The sequence below is a fragment of the Arachis ipaensis genome, chromosome B06 (assembly GCF_000816755.2).
Source record: "Arachis ipaensis cultivar K30076 chromosome B06, Araip1.1, whole genome shotgun sequence".
Taxonomy (NCBI): Eukaryota; Viridiplantae; Streptophyta; class Magnoliopsida; order Fabales; family Fabaceae; genus Arachis; species Arachis ipaensis.
In genome coordinates this window covers 120,826,339-120,832,074 of record NC_029790.2, presented here as the reverse complement: position 1 = coordinate 120,832,074, position 5,736 = coordinate 120,826,339, and positions in this window count along the sequence as shown.

Below are 5,736 nucleotides of genomic sequence, written 5' to 3'. Positions count from 1 at the left end.
TGCTTGAGGACAAGCAAACCTTTAAGTTTGGTGTTGACGCTTCGCTTATAGGTTTTCTGTCTATTCTTATGGCACCAAAGGGAGGTGAATCATCTTCACGGAGGAACACAACCTGAAGAATAAAACGACCGCTAGGATAATTAAGGTGGTTGAGTTCCTTTCATTTTTATTCCTTCCCTCTTTTCTATATTATGTTCCGGTTTCCTGTTATTTTTCTTTGTTTGTTGCATGATCCTTTATTAGTTAGAATCCTAGGACTAGTTTAGTTTTCATTTAATTGCTTTAATGCTGAAAAGATGTTTCATGTACCACTCACTGAACTTGAATCTAAAAATAAAAGAAAAAGAAGTGATGTATTGCATGAGAAATTGAGTTAATTTTAAAAATAGTCTGATTTACTTAAATGTGGTGGTATTTTCTGTGATTTTGAATGCATGCATGAACAGTGCATAGTTTTTGATAGTGAAGTTTATGAATGTTAAAATTGTTGGCTCTTGAAAGAATGATGAAAAAGAAAAATGTTATTGATAATCTGAAAAATCATAAAATTGATTCTCGAAGCAAGAAAAAGCAGTGAAAACACAAGGCTTGCAAAAAAAAAATTTATAAAAAAAAACAGCAAGCAGAAAAAGCCAATAACCCTTTAAACTAAAATGCAAAGGGTAAAAAGGATCCAAGGCTTTGAGCATTAATGGATAGGAGGGCCCTAAGGAATAAAATCCTGGCCTAAGCGGCTAAATCAGGCTGTCCCTAACCATGTGCTTGTGGCGTGAAGGTGTCAAGTAAAAATCTTGAGACTGAACGGTTAAAGTCGTGATCCAAAGCAAAAAGAGTGTGCTTAAGAACTCTGGGCACCTCTAACTGGGGACTCTAGCAAAGCTGAGTCAAAATCTGAAAAGGTTCACCCAGCTATGTGTCTGTGGTATTTATGTATCCGGTGGTAATACTGGAAAACAAAATGCTTAGGGTCACAGCCAAGACTCATAAAATAGCTGTGTTCAAGAATCAATATACTGAACTAGGAGAATCAATAACACTATCTGAATTCTGAGTTCCTATGGATGCCAATCATTCTGAACTTCAAAGGATAAAGTGAGATGCCAAAACTGTTCAGGATTGCAGTTGTAAACCCCACTATAAGAAGAGACATGAGCTTAATCGAACTCTCATTCTCATGCAAATTCACATCCTAAGCTTATATTAGTTTTAGTTGCTTGAGGACAAGCAACAGTTTAAGTTTAGTGTTGTGATGCGTGAGCATCTTATCTATCTTTTTCCTAGTGAATTTGCATCTAATTGTTGAATTTAATTAAGAATTAATTATATTTTAGCCACTATGGATGCTATATTGAGTTTTGTACAATACTGTTTATTTTAGGTAGCATTTGGCAGAATTTGATGGAGTTTCTGCAGAGAAAGAGAAGAAGCCAAGGAGATGACCAGCGAATACCGACGCGGACGCATGGCTCACGCGACCGCGCAGAATGGAGGAAATCACAATGACGCGATCGCGTGCCTGACGCGAACGCGTGGACTGGAATCTGCACAAATGACGCGAACGCGTGGACGACACGGACGCATCACATGCGCCACGTGCAGAAAATATAGAAAAATGCTGGGGGCGATTTCTGGGCCGTTTTAACCCAGTTCTTAGCCCAGAAATCACATATTAGAAGCTACAGAATGGACAAATCAAGTGGTCCCCACCCATCAGTAGAAGACTTGTTAATTAATTCGAATTTAAATTCAAATCTTAAATTAGGAAAAGATATTATTTTAAGTTTAATTTTAAATATTAGATTTTAAATTTATTAGGATTAGTTATAAAAAGGGATCTGATGCCATGAGATTAGGAGCTCGGTACATTTTTACCTGAATCCTTATTTTCTATTTTCCATGAGCAACTAAACCTCCACTGTTAAGGTTAGGAGCTCTGTCTATTATATGGATTGATAATATTATTTTTCTATTTTAATTCATGTTTTGATTTATATTTCAATAATTGTTTTTGTTCTTTATTTTATGAATTTGGGTGGAACGGAAGTATGACCCATGTTCTATTTGAGTTCTTGTAAAACTTGGAAAAGCTCTTTACTTGAACAATAGCTTGAAAACATATTATCCTGAATTTCTAATTGTTTGTATTTAACGGGATACGTGACATATAATTCCTTTATCTTTGAATAATTAGAATTCTTGTGGCATATAAACTAGGATTCGATCATCATCCTCTAATTGGAATTAATTGACTAAGGAATTGGCAGTTGATGAATTTTAGAGGAGACTAGGAAGGTCTAAGGAATTAGGGTCTAGTCATAAATAGTTTGCCATGAATTAAATCTTGCATAATTAAAATAGTTAATAAGAAAAGTCAATCCAGAAAATAGATAACTCTGAAGCCTTAACTGCCTTCTCCATATATTATTCCCAACTTAATTACTTGCCCTTCTTCAATATTTTTTATATTATTTAATCTCTTTTATACTGCATCTCAACACCAATTTTTGTTTGTCTAACTAAGCCTATCAAACACTATTGTTGCTTTGTCCATCAATCCTCGTGGGATCGACCCTTACTCACGTAAGGTATTACTTGGTACGACCCGGTGCACTTGCCGGTTAGTAAGTGTGGTTGTAAAATACCACACCAACGCGTACGTGTCAGCGACGCTTGCACGTCAGGTGCTTCTTTTTTTTTTTTATATCTGGTTCCTGTTCTAAGATAGCTGCAGGATCAGAAAATTAGTAAGAACTTAATAAAAATCAAATAAGTAAGAAAACTACTACTACAAAAAATAACTAAGGATACGAAATTATCGGGTTGCCTCCCGACAAGCGCTTCTTTAACGTCACTAGCTTGACGGTCAGCTCCTCTAAGGAGGAGGATCATAGGGGCTCAGCTCTTCACCCCTTACTTTGAACTTCTTTCCTGTGTCTCCATAGATTAGCTCAATATGCTCCAGAGAGAGGATTCTGTTCACTGTATAAACCCATGCTGAATTCTTAGTCAACACCACCTTCATTCCTGGGAAGAAACCTTCAGTGAGAATCTTTTTGTTTCTCCAACCCCTGGGTATTTTCTTCTTTTTGGGAACCTCCTCCTTGGTGGATGATGCATTTCCAACACCAAACTTAGGTTTGATGTCAGGAGGAATTTTACTGATTGTCACCAAAGGAGGTTTGAGTTACAGTCTCTACTGTGCATCATCAGGGGGTTCTTGATGGTTTGGTTCAATAAGCTCAGTCTGCATGCACCTCTCTTCTTCACCTGTTGAATGTATATCTTTGAAGACATGGAAGACCAGTTGCTCATTATGCACTCTAAGCACTAATTCACCCACTTCTACATCAATCAGAGCTCTTCCAGTGGCTAGGAATGGTCTTCCTAGAATTATAGATGCATTCTCATCCTCCCCTGTATCAAGAATTACAAAATCTGCTGGGAGGAAGAACTTACCCACTTTGACCAAGATATTCTCCACTAATCCGTATGCAGGCTTCATAGATTTGTCTGCCATCTATAATGCTATCTTTGTGGGTTGTGCCTCTTGGATATGCAGCTTCTTCATCACAGACAAGGGCATTAAATTGATGCTTGCTCCCAGATCACATAACGCTTTCTCAAAAGTTGTGCTCCCAATGGTGCATGGAATTTGAAAGCTCCCTGGATCTGGCATCTTCTTTGGTAAGTTATTCTAAATGATGGCACTGTATTCTTTAGTTAGGACCACTGTCTCATTTCCCTTTAAAGGCTTCTTCTTTGACAACAGCTCCTTCATGAACTTGGCATAGAGAGGCATTTGTTCCAAAATCTCAGCAAAATGAATATTGATTTGTAACTTTCTGAAGACTTCCAAGAACTTTGAAAACTGCTTGTCCTTGGTCTCCTTTTGAAGTCTCTGAGGATATGGCATTTTTGGTTTGTACTCAGGAGCCTTTGGCAATGTAGGATAAGTGTCAAGAGAGTCTGGGAATGGGTTGTCCGCACGCTTTGGAGGGGCGTGTTCTACTTCTTCCTTCTTCTCCTCTGGAACTTCTTTTTCTACTAACTCTTCATTGGCATTGGTCTCAGAGCCAGCTACTTTACCACTTCTCAATTGAATAACTTTGCAATCTTCTCCTGAATTCACCACTGTGTCACCTTGAAATGTACTTGCAGACCTCTCAAGTATTTGCTTGCTCAGTTGGCCCACTAGCACTTCTAAGTTTCTAATGGAGGCTCTGGTTTCCTGCATAACTTGTGCTTCTGTACTTGCCACTTGTTCACTTATTACGGTGATAGCCTTGCATTCCTCTCATGGATTTGGAATTGTGTTACCAGGAAGGCTATTAGTGGTCCTCTGATCAATTTCATTAACTTTTGTGGCTAATTGACCCATTTGAATCTCTAGGTTCTTGATGGATGCTCTAGTTTCCTATCTAAAACCTATCAATATTGCTTCCAAATCATTGCTCTGCTGGAAATCGCCCTGAGAACTATTGTTGAAGTTCTAAGGTCTCTGAGATCGGTCCCCCCATCCAAAATTTGGGTGATTTCTCCATCCCTGGTTGTATGTCTTAGAATATGGATCATTGTTGGGATTCCTAGGACCACTCCCCATGTAATTCACCTGTTCAGCAGAAGGTTGAGCATATTCATAATTATCATTTTGCATAAAGTTACCTGCCATGTCATAAGAGACTTCTTGTGGTGGATTTTGGGTGTTGATAGCTGAGACTTGCATGCCACCCATCTGTTGAGTAAGTAGATTTATTTTCTGAGACATAAGCTTGTTTTGAGCAAGAAGAGCATTCACAGTTTCTACCTCCAACACGCCTCTCTTCTGAGGGGTCTCAGAGTTCACAGGATTCCTGTTAGATGAGTATAAATATTGGTTGCTTGCAACCAATTCAATCAGCTCAATAGTCTCCTCTGGTGTCTTCTTCTTGTGTAGTAAACTGCCTGCAGAAGTGTCTAGGCTCATCTTGGACATCTCACCCAAGCCTTCATAAAAAATATCTAGTTGGGTCCACTTGGAGAACATGTCCGGAGGGCATTGCCTAGTCAGCAGCTTGTATCTCTCCCAAACTTCATAAAGAGTTTCACCCTCCTTCTGCCTGAAGGTCTGAACCTCCAACCTAAGCTTAGTCAGCTTCTTTGGTGGGAAAAATTTAGTGAGAAACTCTGTAACAACCTTTTTCCAAGTATTCAGACTCTCCTTAGTTGTGAATCTAGCCATAGCTTTGCTTTATCCCTCAGAGCAAACGGGAAAAGCATGAGTCTGTACACCTCTGAGTTCACTCCATTTGTCTTCACAGTATCACATATCTGCAAAAAATCAGAGATAAATTGATTTGGGTCTTCGTGAGGAAGACCATGATACTGGCAATTTTGTTGCACCAGGGTGACCAATTGTGGCTTCAACTCAAAGTTGTTTACAGTTATAGGAGGCACCACAATGCTTTTTCCATAAAGATCCGCAGTAGGGGTAGAATAAGAGCCAAGTACTCTCCTTTGTTGCTCATCCCCATTCGGATTTGCCACATTGACATTAACAGTGTTATTATTTGCCATAGTGGACTCTGCAGCCTTGTAAAGTCTTGTTTGTTGTAAACGTCGCTTGAAAGTTCTTTCAGGTTCAGGATCAAAGTCTAAGGTTCTTTGTCTCTATTCCTGCGCATACACAAGCAGAAAACAAGAAAAAATGGGACTCTCTACGTCAAAGTGCAGAGAAGTCCCTGTGAGGTAACCTGTGTA